The sequence below is a fragment of the Macrobrachium nipponense genome, chromosome 26 (assembly GCF_015104395.2).
Source record: "Macrobrachium nipponense isolate FS-2020 chromosome 26, ASM1510439v2, whole genome shotgun sequence".
Taxonomy (NCBI): Eukaryota; Metazoa; Arthropoda; class Malacostraca; order Decapoda; family Palaemonidae; genus Macrobrachium; species Macrobrachium nipponense.
This window is the reverse complement of record NC_087215.1, coordinates 21514244-21528290: the sequence shown is the minus strand read 5'-3', so window position 1 is coordinate 21528290 and position 14047 is coordinate 21514244. Positions and strand designations below refer to the sequence as shown.

The following is a 14047-nucleotide window of genomic DNA, read 5'->3' as shown; positions in this document are numbered from 1 at the left end:
TACTGAAGTCATGTTAGACAACTTTTTGTGGAGTTTTTTTGTCTACTATTCTGCTTACAATTTATGTTGTTGAGGCACTCGGATCTAAAGTTGGTATTGTTATATTGTTCTAAAGTGTATTTGTTGCTTCTTGGCTTACTTCCTGGGCCATTGAATCAAGCTGTTTTTATCTTGAGTGGCTCATTTCACTGGTTTTGGCAGATGTTTTACAACCATTGCTATTTATTTGGGCTTTGGGACCAGCACTGACTGATTAAAGAGTATATGTGATGATGCTGATTTAATCAACCAAAACACCACAAGATTTCCAAAGTTTACTTAATAGAATTCTTCATATAGCTAGAGATGTGGAAAGTAAATAAAAAAAAATTACAGAAATGAATGAAATATCGCTAGTTACATGAAAGGACCGAGATAAAGTCCGTGTTGTATTTTAGTGAGACTATAACTGCAAATAAAATTGAACAGGGTCAGTAAGATTTGAAAATCAGATAATGAAATTGCATCCAAAAGTAAGACTATAGTTATTAATGCATGATTCTTCTTGCTTTACAGACCTGGATCATGGTTTGGCCATGAAACGGTCAAAAGATTTATCGATTCAAGAACAAAGCTTTACGAAAATTAGATGGATAGCAGGATTGCAAGAATGATACTATAGTTGAAAAGTACAGTCCTTATGTGATAAGGTTAATGTTTGAAAGGGATGTGGAGATTGCATCTTTGCATCTCCCCAGTTAGTATTAAAACGTCATTTGGTTTCCTGTGGGCATAGGTTTAGTTGATATATCTAGACATGGTTGGATATGAAGTTTTGAAATGGGAGGCTAGAAGATGAAGCACAGGAAAGATATGAATTACAGAATTTCATAGAGGTCTTTTGTGTCACACCTTTTGGAGGCCCATGATGATGATAATATTTCAAAGGAAGATTGCAAGATGGAAATAAAAGGGAACAATTAAGAATCACAAATTCTTTATTTAAACAGTAATTTGATATGAAGTTATGTGCAGTTAGGTAGATAAAAAAAGGTGTTGGTCATCAAAAACCAAGCTAAAGTATTTAAAATTTAGAGAAACTGGTAGCATAAACAGTGCAACAAATGATAAATTCATAAGGTAACAACTTTCAGCATTTACATATTTTGTAGGAATAAAAGTTAGAAAATGAAGATCAGAAAAACATACAGTACTTACATAACGGCTGGTGAACAGCAAGTCTTGGAAAAGTAATATTCTTCAATCAGTTCAGTCCCTCAAGGATAGTATCAAGATACCCACAGTATAATCCACAAAGATGCTAAGGACAATAGAGCTAGAGCATCCAATTCCAAGTTTTCAGTTGCAAAAGACTTGTCTGTATTATGCTCAAAGTTGATTTGCGGCCTATTCTTTGAAACTGAGTAGTTGCACATAATGCTATTACTAGGTGTTTTGCTAGTAGTAAATCTTTGAGGAAATCAGTCCTACATACATTGCTTGGGCAATATCATAGAGTAGAGATTTTCCTTTTAATAAGTAATATGATAACAAATTCAGTTAGTGGGCAAGGCCACTCAAACCAATTAACAAATTCAACCGAGTGGACAGGGCACTCGGTAGTTCACAAGTTGTCCCTACTGACCAGCATTATTACTCAAGTTTAAGTACCTTATATGATGTTAGTTGTTTCCTCATTCCTGTTGGCCTGTATGACAGCCTTAGTTTGCTCTATATTTCTCTAACCACTTTTAATAGCTGATGATGTGTTAATCTTGTAGTGCAGGCTTATGCTCGTTTTTGTGCAATATTTGTCCCATGACACTTTTGTTTCTTTTTACAAAATTCTTTCCTAAGTATACATAATTTGCTGGTGTTTCTTAATAGACCATATTAGAAGAAATGTCTTAAATGGAGGGCATGTACATACTTGTTAAAGCTCTGGGTATCTTTTGGCATCATTACTGAAGAATGTTTTACTTTTTAAAAGGCGTTGGCTATTTCCGCTTAAAGGTTTTTGTCTCAGGACTTGAGTCCCATCATATAGATCTATATAAAAGCAACAAACTGGTGAATAGTTTGTTGCCTTTGATATATACAGGTTATTAATATTCAGATAATGACATAAATGGTACTCTTAACAAATACAAGCTGATTATTTTATTACAAAATATTCATATCCACAAAATCTCAATCTCATATATTCAAATATTTGTGTTTATATATAATAGGCTCTCAGTACATGTATAGCTACAGTAAACCAGACTTAATCTCATCTAAAGACAAGTATTTTGGCAGTTATTGCAAATTCACTATGAAACCCAAAATGGTAGGTAGTTTACTATTCATTTTGCATCAATGCATTTCAGTGAAAAGTTTGCCTAGATCAGAAAATATCTGGATTATGTAATGTTCAGTTTTAAAATCCTGGACATAACATTTATATACATGTTGTGTTATACATATACATTTGAATAGTATTTTATTTATTTTTTTTTATAGAATATTGTGCACATATTGTACAATGTATAAATCTTAGTCATAAGCTATGTACAGTGAAATATTAAAATGATAGTAGTTTCAAAATAACATTTAATGTTATCTCATCATGCATATAAAAAGATAAGAATTAAATTTTACAGTACATTACAGGATAGACTAATAGTTGTGGAAGTAAAAATATGTAGAAAGTATAGTAGTGAAAGGGGATGTGGTTTGTTGTTGCAGTATTAATAGCATATTAGGAAAAAAAAGATTATACCAAGGACTGCAAAATAGAGGCAAATAATTCTTTGTCCACCATATTTGATTATGTGCATAAATGATTTGCATTAACTAGAGTACATAAGGATGATGATTGTGAATTTTTCCCTTGGAAACCTATTTTTTTCATGCGGGAACCTTTTTCTTTCTTTGGAGTTCTCATAGTAGATTTCAGAAAGATCTTTTTCATAAGCTTTCATAATTATGAATATTTGAGATGAAAGTCATATTCATTTAACAGCAGAGATGATGTTTTGTGATACATGCTCAAATACTAAGATTAAAACTTAGTGATCACAGATCAAAATGTATGGTGAAAATTATATTGAAGGTTTCTACTGTGAGTGTTAAATAAAATATTAGTTAGATAGGAAATATAGACAACGTACTAAAAAACTTAGATCTTGTACTGGCCTTTGTTCAATTTGTTTGATACCTTCCCGTCCATTTCTGTTGCCATGAAAATTTAGCTTAAAAAATATAGGGTACTAAGAGCATAAGTTAGTGCAATGAGCATATATTTTGTTTGCGTAGCTGCTAAATAATTATTCAAAAGGCATATAATTTGACTTTTAAGACTGTGATGAATGTATGTGCTTGATAGAAAATAAAATTCCTGTACACAAAACACATGCCTGATAAAACATGTAATCAGGCATTTTGTTTTTGCGGCAGAGCAGTGCTTGGACAAATGATTTTCTATTTTCAGTAAGATTTCTACCACCATTATAAATTGATAGGACAAAATAAGTTAATAAGATTATTATAATTACTTGAAAAAGTATATTTTAGTAAACCACTTTTCGTGGAATATTATTTATGCAGGTACGTATATGATTAACATAGCATGCTTGCCAAAAAATTATGGGATTGGTTTCATTTAAGGTTAATAATTTCACCACATTTCTCTGTGGTTAGATGAAAAAAAAATGCAAATAGAGGATAATACAAAAAAATTTCATAAGTTATTAGTGGTATACTGAAATTTATAAAGTATAAATGGAAAAAAAAAAAAAAACAAACTGTCAAATTAACAATACGCTAGCTTTAAAGTACAATACTAAATACTGTAATAGTTTCAAGATTTTGTGTCAGATACAGTAATGGGTGCTAAGGGTAAAGAAATAGAGATTAGTATTACAAATTAATTAACAGGAGAAAAAATTAAGTTCTAACTTTATAACTTAAAATGGTGGAATGGAAAAGCTACTCTCCATTTTTGTGGTTAAATCATTCACTGAAACAAGGGTATAGAGATATTGCCTCCCAGGGATATTGTTTTTTTTATATAACAAATACAAATGATGAAAAATATAAAATATTACTATGTTCATAGTTACAATACTCTTAAACTGTAGTTTTGTTTAACATTACTCTTGATGGCATTTCATGCATTACAAAATATTTACAGGGTAATCCTTTAACAGTCAAACATTTCTGTTGGATACGGTTATTGATTTCACTGCAAGGTTATCTTGAAGATTATTCGTAATTTTCATAAAACAGGTGTGTGAGCCATGACAGATCACAGGCTGGTCAGGCATGACGAAATGGCCAACAGGAATTTTAAAAATGCACTGAAGTGTAATGGCATAACACTTTTGATTATCTACAGCCATGCTTATACTGTATGTAGTACAGTGTTTCTGTTTCTAGCACTTGCCCTGGTTTTGCAAAAACACATTAGGAAGAAATCTGAAGAGCAAAACGGCAATGAAGTAAAACTTGATCTGAAAACTATCAATAATATGTAATGCAAACTTACTATATGATAAAATGTCCATACATTTATGTCCCTGGTATATAATGTACTGAATGTAAATAAAAAAAAATGTATTTGTACAAGTCTTGCTTACTTGTAGTTGTTAATGCTAGTTTACTCATTGTGATTGCCATAAGGGTTTTGGAGTGTAGAAAGAAGCTATATTACAAAGCCGCATATGGGAGACAGACTTCAATCTACTATGAGAATGAGAGTAAAGGTACAATTTATCAAAAGCCTTGTCACAAAGATATTTCATTTCCTCTTCAGCCTGATACTTGCTGCAGTGGAGTGGAGGGAGGATCAAGCTCAATATGAGGCAGTTTAATAGATCCTCTTTTTGGCCGCCACAACATTACATCTTCTTGTTCTTCCACCTGAGGACAAAAAAATTAAATTAATGCAATGATTTATAAAGGTTCAGATTAGCCTCTGTATGTAAAGAGGATGAAAATAGAAAGGCATTTCTAGTTTATCTAAATTTGCCGGACTTAATAATTTTGTATGAAATATATTTATCTATTGCCTATATTCAAACTTTGGAAAATTTTAACCAACTTTTACAATCTTTGGCATTTCTTGCAGGAAACAAATGTGTGTACTGTACTGCACATTCCTGACTACCTATGTATGGCCTAGGATAAGATCTTTATTCAGACCCGTGCAAGTTTATTGGACCCCAAAACTAGATCACAGTCATGTTATGACCAAAACCACATCAAGACCAGAAGCCATGTTGAGACAAATGCAAGCACATAAGGCAACAATCCAAAAAACGAAGCTGCCCCCTAAAGGCCAGGCAGCAACCCAAAACCAGGACCTAGACATGCCTGTAACAATATCTTTACCAAGCAAGTAACCCAAAACCAAGACATGAACTGCATCAACTCCAGTGTTGTGAACCACTGCAAGGGCTGCAGCATACCTTCATTGACCTGAATTGGAATCGGTAATATCATAACTGCTGTCCTTCAGAAGTTGCTCTAGCAATGAAGGTTTCAGCTAGCTCCCTTAAAAGGGCCACTAGAAAATACTGTTTACAAATAGCAAGAGCTGGATTACACAGAATAGGAAAGCCTCAGTGCAGAAATTGGGTACTGCTAGGTCCAAGTGGGCCATGATTGAAAGTAACATTCTCTTTGATTTAGCTCCACTCCTCACTGGCCATTCTCATCTTTGGAGGATCCCTCTTTCTAAGTCATTCATTCCTGCTCACTAGTCCGTGGACTGTTCTACACGTAACAAGAGCCCTTAATGGTTGCACTACCATCCACGATTACATATCATCGTAATATGTGCTCCTATTCTCATGGATGGGACCAAGATCTATGCTCTTGCTCACAAAGCCATGACCATTCTCCACTAAAGGGAGCCCTACATTGCCTTCATCTCCTCATCGTAGCACGTGCTCCAGTTCTTGCAGACATGAATCACAATTAAGACGAGGTCACCATTCCCATTCTGCAGAAATGTTGGTGCCTTCAAGAAGGTCTTAGGCCTGAGCGGAGCATATGCCCCAGTAATTAACAAGGTTATTTTTGTTGCCCCTGATTTGGTTGACAGGACAGACTGAGAACCCCGTGGACTACCCTCTCCCCTAGATGCAGACAATCAAGAGCTTAAGACAACCTGTGCAGAAGTCTTTGATCTCATTCTTTGGTACAACTGATTGGCTGAAGAGCTGTGGCTACCACTTAAGGTTTTTCTACGGGTTTTATAAGTCCTGGTTGGATCCAAGAATGAAATTACTACATTCTCAACCAGGCGAATTCTTTCGTCTCCGGATAGGACAATTCACTTTGATCTAAGTTGCTTACTCCACCACTTCCATGGCATAGAGGTTTCTACATAACCCCAAGGCTGTGTTACAAGCAAAAAAACAAGTGATCCTGACCTGGTTTTGATGAGGCCCAAAACCTAATCATTACATAGACCTATTAAAGCAAAGGGCACCTCCTTCACACCAAGAGTCAACTACAATGGAGATGACCACTTCTATGGCTTTAAGGTAGTTTCATGGCTTGATCTATGGTTGACAACAGTGGGCAAGATCTCTTCTTGCCTCCAACTTAATGAGCAAATGTGGGCCAATCGGTGAGTGATGAGGAGAGATTCAAAGTCTCTCGATTTGTTGGCACATGCAATCTTGGCATTGAGAAATGGAGATATTCTAAGCTAATCATCTCGCTTTCCTAAGAAACAGGATGATGTGGCAGTTGGCAGACAACAGTCATTTTCTGAAATTGGTCTAGTCCTTCTCATTCTAGCATAGCTAAGCCCAAAACCTCAGCACAAAACAGTTCACTTCCCACTTAAAATACCTCTAAATATGACATGCCCTCATAGGGGCTTCCAACCGCCTTATACTCCAACTAAGAAAACTCCTCAGCAGTGTCCCTTTCAGCCCTGTTCTTCCATACCCAGGAGAGGAGGCAGAATCAGCGCTATGAGGATAAAGACAGTAAGGAGGTTGGTGCCCCTCCCCACTTGCTGCCTTCAGTTGGGGGATGCTTGGTGGGGCATTGAGCAACTTGACAGCAGTATGGAGCAGAGACCTGGGTAGCAAATGTTCTACGGGTGGGATATCTACACCCCATGACATTTCCTCCTCCCCTCTCCGAGTGTCCACTTCACCAAGGAACGAACTATACTCAAGACTCACTGAGGTATCTAGCTCTCCAAGTGAAAGTGAGGAACATGATGGAAAGGGAGCTGTGGAGGTAGTAAAGGATTGATCCCCAGGCTTGTACACTGTACAGCTGTGTCTGTCTGGTTCCCAAATTATCGGGCAATTGGGGACTGGTCATATACCTATCTACTCTCAACCTTTTCATCAAACTACTCAAGATGAAAACTCCTTGCACAGCAAGGCATAACGGCCTCATGCTCCACGATAGACCTGAAAGATGGCATACTTCCAGATTCCAATCCACCAATCTTCCCAGAAGTTTTTTCGCTTCAGTCAGAGAGAGATAGTTGACCAATCCAAGGTGCTTTGCTTCAGCCTTTCAACTGCGCCACAGGTGTTCAAAAGTGTTCACCCTTGTTTTAACCTGGGCCCATTTTCAGATACTCATCGAGATACCTTGATGACTGGCTGGTCCTGGGAAGTTCTTGGGTAAAGTAAATCCAAGCCAGGGACTGTCTACGCCAATTGTGCCACATCTTAGGCATCGTGGTAAATTCAGAGAAGTCAAAGCTCATGCCCAGTCAAATGATTCTTTACCTGGGCATGCACATAGACACGACAGCAGCAAGGGTCTTTCCACCAAACTAACGCATCAACAAGCTGAGGACTGTTGTTCAGTCCTTCCTCTCCAGACAAAAGCAACCAGCATGTCAGTAACAGATAGTTCTAGGTCACCTATCATCCTTGGAGGAGCTTGTTCCTCACAGATGCTCCACCTTTGATCTCTCCATTGGAGATTGAGAGAGTTTTAGTTCCCTTCTTCACCAGAAAACACAAGCCCAAGACTATCAGCCAAAGCTATTGTTTTCATGTATTTTCACAAGTTGTGTTATTTCATTTGTGAAACCAAAACCATTGGTAAATGTAAAACTCTTCAAAGTATCAAACAATGTGTAATGGAGAACTTTCCTTATTTGGTACAAAGAATTATATCAAATTTTCTAAGTGTGAGAAAACTACACACCTGACTAGAAAATTGTCTTTCTTGTTCTGATGTTAGATACTACTTTTCCGTTCGCAGAAGTTGGCGTCAGAAATTTGTGAAAATAAATTACTAAGTACCTAGAAGCTTCCTGTAATTTGCCTCATCTCTACAACCTTTTCCTTAATAATAAGTGCAGGGGAAGAAGAGATACCCATGGTCAAATGAGGTCTAACACGCTCCTGTTTTTTGTCTTCCTCCTACTGTAATCATATTCTTTTTTGTCTTCCTCCTACTGTCATCACAGTCTTGCTCATCTTCATATAAGCAGAAGAGGAGGAAGAAGGTCTTGAGGCCGAGAAGACTTCTTGCAGCCATAATTCTTCTAGTGGTAGATTGGTGATCCTAGAACTTATTTGCAGGGGTAGGTGACCATGGGAAATGCAAGCAAATCAAGTTCACTCATAACCAAGCTCTGTTGTACAGGTGTGCTTGGTCGTCCACAGTGTAAAATCCAATTTCCTACTGGTCACAGCGCACCCTCGGGAGATGGGGGTTTGTGCTTTTTCTGAAACATATCAGGAAGAGTTAACCATAACACATCTATAATAGTTCTTTAGAGCTATCCTGGTATGTCCTCGGACATGCCCGTGATCATTCTCCTGACTATTGTGAGCATGGCCATACTACTGAGTGATTCACTGGCTTGGGTCTGCATTGGAGCATGCATGATCCATTGTTGACTCAACACTGTGCACTCTATACTTAATCAGATAGGGCCAGCATAGCTGGTCTAGCCTCCAGTTCTGGGCATGAGGGTAACAAGGTTGATTGCATTTAATAACTTTTATTGTCTTTGATGTGTGGAATTTGTTCCGTTCGGGGATGTAACTGAGCTTTCTCAAATTCTGCTTGATCTAATATGTAGAGAGTTGTCTTGGAGAAGAAACCCGGGGTATTCAATGACTAGTAGTAGTCACCATTGAAGGCACTTTTGAGTATTACCTGTCGAGTCCACATGATCCTTTTATTTGTCTTAGTCCTTATATGAGTGGGGTGCTCTGGAAGAGGTGGAGTCTGGAGTCTGATATGGCTGTGGAAGTATTGCATCATGGCAGATGCTGAGTCGTTTCCTCTACTGGTGATCCCATCAATCTGTGGGTTGATGAACCACCACCTTAGGTTGGAATGGGCTTTTTGTGCAGAGGGTCACACCATACCTTTGTTCCAGGCTTCATCATGGTTAAACTTGTAGCTCAGCAAGATGGCAGCTTTAAGGTTTCAGGTTAAGAACATTTATCTTTCTCTCACTGGTCCATAAGTGAGATGGTATTTGTAGCCTCTTTTCGTGACAGGTTATAACTAAGAGTGGGCTTGCTCTCTGGAACATTGTTACTTGGCTGCTCCTCACTCTTCTTGAAGAGATAGGTTGAGGTGGCAGTTTCCTTCAAGGTTCCTTTAGGGCCCATGAACGACATTGCACCTCTGGGGGTCATTACACCAGTGACATTGATCAGGTCCCCAGTAGTAGTTTTTTTTTTTTTTTTTGGGGGGGGGTTTTCCGTCAGGGAAGGGAGGAAAGGACAAGTCCTGTAATAATGCTGCAAGTTTAAGATGCCTCTCACTCCACTGATCAATGTGGCAGCCTTGGGTAATAAGTGTCTTTCAGGGCTATTACATAAGAAAATTCTTCTAATGACTGTCAGTGTTCCCTTTCTCAGAGCCTAATAAAATTTCCTTCCTATTCTCCGGAATTGTCCATATCTCTCACTCTGTTGACAAGAGTTGTAGATAGCACTGGAAGTCACAGATTATTCTCAAGGCTTCTACTGCCTTCTCTTTTTGATGACAATCTCTCTTTGGAACAAGATCACTTGTCAGACTCTATTTACAATGGAATCCCATTTTTTGTGCTTCATGATACACATCATGTTCTATATGTAAACAGGTAAGTTTGTTCAATAATCCTGGTACTGTATTTAAAATTGCAAGAACAAATTTTTTCACGCAAATATCTCCCATTTAAAGCACCTACATCATTGTATCAACTGTAGGAAGTTGATATCTTTATTTTGGTCAAGCCCTATATTTGTTACTATAAATGAAGTTTTGTTAAACTACTTTCATAGCTAGTACTCAAAATTGGGATGTTACATAACAACAATTAGAATTGCACCAACTCATTGTAACTTAAATCCTTACAATTAAAGGGCAAGGAAGTGGTTAAAAGAGAAAATTAATAATATAAACTAATAACAGGCCTTAAAACTCTACTCAAAGATTATGAGACTAAGTGATTAACTGCAAGGTGAAGTGTACTTATTGAGAGCATAAGATGATTGTTTTGACTAAAATTACTGATTACAAGTTAGTATGGACGTCTTGAGTGTGTCATTACAATGACATTTAAACAAAAACATTATACGTACAAAATGTTCTAGTACTTACTGAAGATTTTTGATAAAATAACTCTGGTGATTAGTGATAATTGAAAAAATAACGCTTTTAAATCAAAACGAGAAGAATATAACTTAAAAGAAGAAATTCAACACCTTTGACCACACAGGGTTGCTTGAAGTATGTTTTGTTTTATTATGAAAGCTAGCTTATAATGTAAACACTTATCTTAGCAACATTAAACATCTACTGATCACAGTTAAATTTCTAGTATCCTGTGATTAAATTCTTTGAAGGAAATAGTGTCAGGAAAGGCCTTAAAATTATATTTCATAATAAAAGTAGTATTGTACAGTGGTACCTCGAGATACGAAATTAATCCGTTCCGAGGCGGCCTTCGTATCATGAGTTTTTCGTATCTTGAACTGCATTTTACATGTAAAATGCCTAATCCATTCCAAGCCCTACAAAAACACCCCAGTAAATTATATTTCCAGGCCTACAACACATGTTCTAGGGTTACAACGCCGATCCGATGGAAGAAATATGACTCCAAAAAGGTAAAATACTGTACATACATGAGTAATATTCAACTGCATGTAATGTTCAACCCCATTTTTACTGCATATATTAGTACGTTAGAATATGTCCCTTAGCAATAAGCCTAGCCTATGTTAGCAGTTGCTACTGTAGCCTAGTCTATGATTCTGACATCTAAACCTAAGAAGCTAAAAGCTTAGAATATGCCAATAAAATGTATAAATAATCAGTATGTACTCATTTCAAATAATTATTAATTAATCATTAACTATAATACACAAACAAACAAAAAAACACCTTCCAATCGTTTGTTTACATTCAGCTCTTACGAGTACCGAACGATCGCCAAGCAATCACTTTAACTAGCACACAGTAAGCCATAAATTTTCATTAGTATCTCTCTTCAATAATGAAACTACCAAACAGTATAATAACCATTCATTTCTATTCTTTATTCTATCTTTACCTAATGGAGGTACCGAGTTACTGACAGCTATAATGAAACATATACATATATTTTCTAGAATTCTTCTTTGTTTTAATAAAAACAAAGAAGAATTCTAGAAAAATACCATATTTGTTGGCTTCGATGATAGCAGTCTGATTTATTTTATATTTATGATGAATCATAATTCACCATTTTTTTTTTATTAAATGTATTGCATGTACTCATTTCAAATAATTATTAATCCTTAAACGCCGACTGGACGTATTTTACGTCGACATTTTTTGTCTCTCGGGTGCCGACTGGACGTATTTTACGTCGACATACAAAGTTTTTTTTAAAATTCGCGAAAAATACTTTAGGCCTACCAGCCGAAAACTCTTGAATCACGCGCCTTGGGGATGCTTGGAGTTCACGGACCAAGGTGTTGTTTTGTTTAAAATAAAATCGTTACGCAGGCGCGCAAGCGCGAATTTCTTTCTTGCCGCAATAAAAAGTATCTGTGACACATCTCGGAAATTATTTCGTCACTTTGACATAATTTTTTTACCATTTTAAATTAGCCGTTACATGGACTATTATATATGAAAATGTGCGCATTTTTATGTAGAATACAACAAAAAAAAATACTCATGATTGTAGCTTTTATCAGTTTTGAGATATTTTCATATAAATAACGATGTGCCAAAATTTCAACCTTCGGTCACTTTGACTCTACCGAAATGGTCCAAAAAACGCAATTGTAAGCTAAAACTCTATATTTTAGTAATATTCATCATTTACTTAATTTTGCAACTAATTGGAAGTCTCTAGCACAATATTTCGATTTATGGTGAATTTATGAAAAACTTTTTCCTTCGTCCGCGCGGTCAACTCTAAACGAAAAATAATCATACATGCGATTGTGGTAATGTTTTGCACCATTTTTAAATTAGCCGTTACATAAGTTTTTATATATGAAAATGTGCGCAATTGCATGCACAATACAACTAAAAACAACCCATGGTTGTAGCTTTTATCAATTTTGAAATATTTTCATATAAAAAATGATAGGTGACAAATTTTCAACCTTCGGTCAATTTTGACTCTACCGAAATGGTCGAAAAACGCAATTGTAAGCTAAAACGCTTATATTCTAGTAATATCCAAGCATTTACCTTCATTTTGCAACAAATTGGAAGTCTCTAGCACAATAGTTTCGATTTATGGTGTATTTATGAAAAAATAACATTTTCTTTACGTCCGCTGGCGGTAACTCTTCCGAAAAATCATACGTGCGATTGTGGTAATGTTTGCACCATTTTAAATTAGCCATTACATAACGTTTTATATATGAAAATGTGTGCAATTTCATGTATAATACAACAAAAAATAGTTGAAGGTTGAAGCTTTTCTCATTTTCGAAATATTTGCATATAAATCACGATAAATAGAAAAAAAACCACACGTTCGGTCGGCAAATTTGACTCTACCGAAATGGTCGAAAAACGCAATTGTAAGATAAAAATCTTACAGTCTAGTAATATTCAGTCATTTATCTTCATCGTGTGAAACAAATTCGAAGTCTCTAGCACAAATATTTAAATTTATGGTGAATTTTTAAAAAAAACTTTCCTTCCCTCCGCGCGCGGATTCTCCGCCACAAAGGTCTCCGAAATGCTAAGTCCCATTCTCGGAATATTTGCTCCGTTTCATATTAGGCATTTCATAGAGTTTTATATATATGTGTGCAATTTCATGTAGAATAAAACGAAAAATATTTGAAAGTTGTAGCTTTTCTTATTTCCGAAATAATTGCATATAAAAAAATATATATAAAAAAAAAAATTCGACATTCGGTCGAACTTTAACTCGTCAGATATGGTCGAAAACTGCATTTGTAAGCTAATATTCTTACAGTATAGTAATATTCAATCATTTGTCTTCATTTTGAAGAAATTGGAAGTCTCTAAGACAATATTTAGATTTATGGTGAATTTTTGAAAAAAATGATGTGTTTACGTCTGCACGTTACGAATTCATGCATTATATTGTGATAATATTTTCTCTGTGTTGGCTTTTATCGTTTTAACAATTTGTTATATACCAAAATGATCGCAATTTAGTGTACATTACAACGAAAAAAAAAGTAACTTGTTACTTGTTCACCTTCACCGTTTTGCGCACAGCGCGATTTGAATACAATTATATATGAAATTTCATTTTTGCGCTATCATATATCGCATTATTTATATATGATAATGATAATTTTTTCATTTCTGATGGTTGCATACTAAACTTCAGGCAATGACAAAAAAAAAATAAGGAGCCAAAAATGAACTCTTAATCTTCAAAACTAAGCGCGCTATGATTTTTTGAAAAAATATTTTTTCCGCTCCCGCGCTCACTCTGAAACTTCTCCGGCACACGGGAGACATTTTTTTTTTTTTTTACCGCTTCGGCGTTTAAGGGTTAAGTAACCATTAAATATAATAAACAATCAAACAAAAAAAACTTCCAAACTTATGTTTAGATCCAGCACTTACGAGTACCGAACGATCGCCAAGCAAT

At 35.8% G+C, this 14047-nt stretch overlaps 2 protein-coding genes across 4 annotated transcripts in view; both read left to right on the top strand.

The window, feature by feature from the left end:
* The window catches only part of LOC135200051 (mitochondrial import inner membrane translocase subunit Tim29-like), a 40539-nt gene extending 35299 nt beyond the window's left edge, over positions 1-5240 (top strand). Inside the window, exon 5 of one of the 2 annotated variants that reach the window (XM_064228298.1) lies at positions 5090-5240. The gene's annotated coding sequence lies outside the window, so the exon portion shown is untranslated. Of the gene's footprint in view, positions 1-555; positions 662-5089 lie in introns of those variants that run through there. The other variant, XM_064228297.1, reaches the window with a different exon arrangement.
* LOC135200052 (forkhead box protein G1-like) overlaps positions 1-14047 on the top strand; it is a 315222-nt gene that overhangs the window by 290251 nt on the left and 10924 nt on the right. The window lies entirely within an intron of this gene.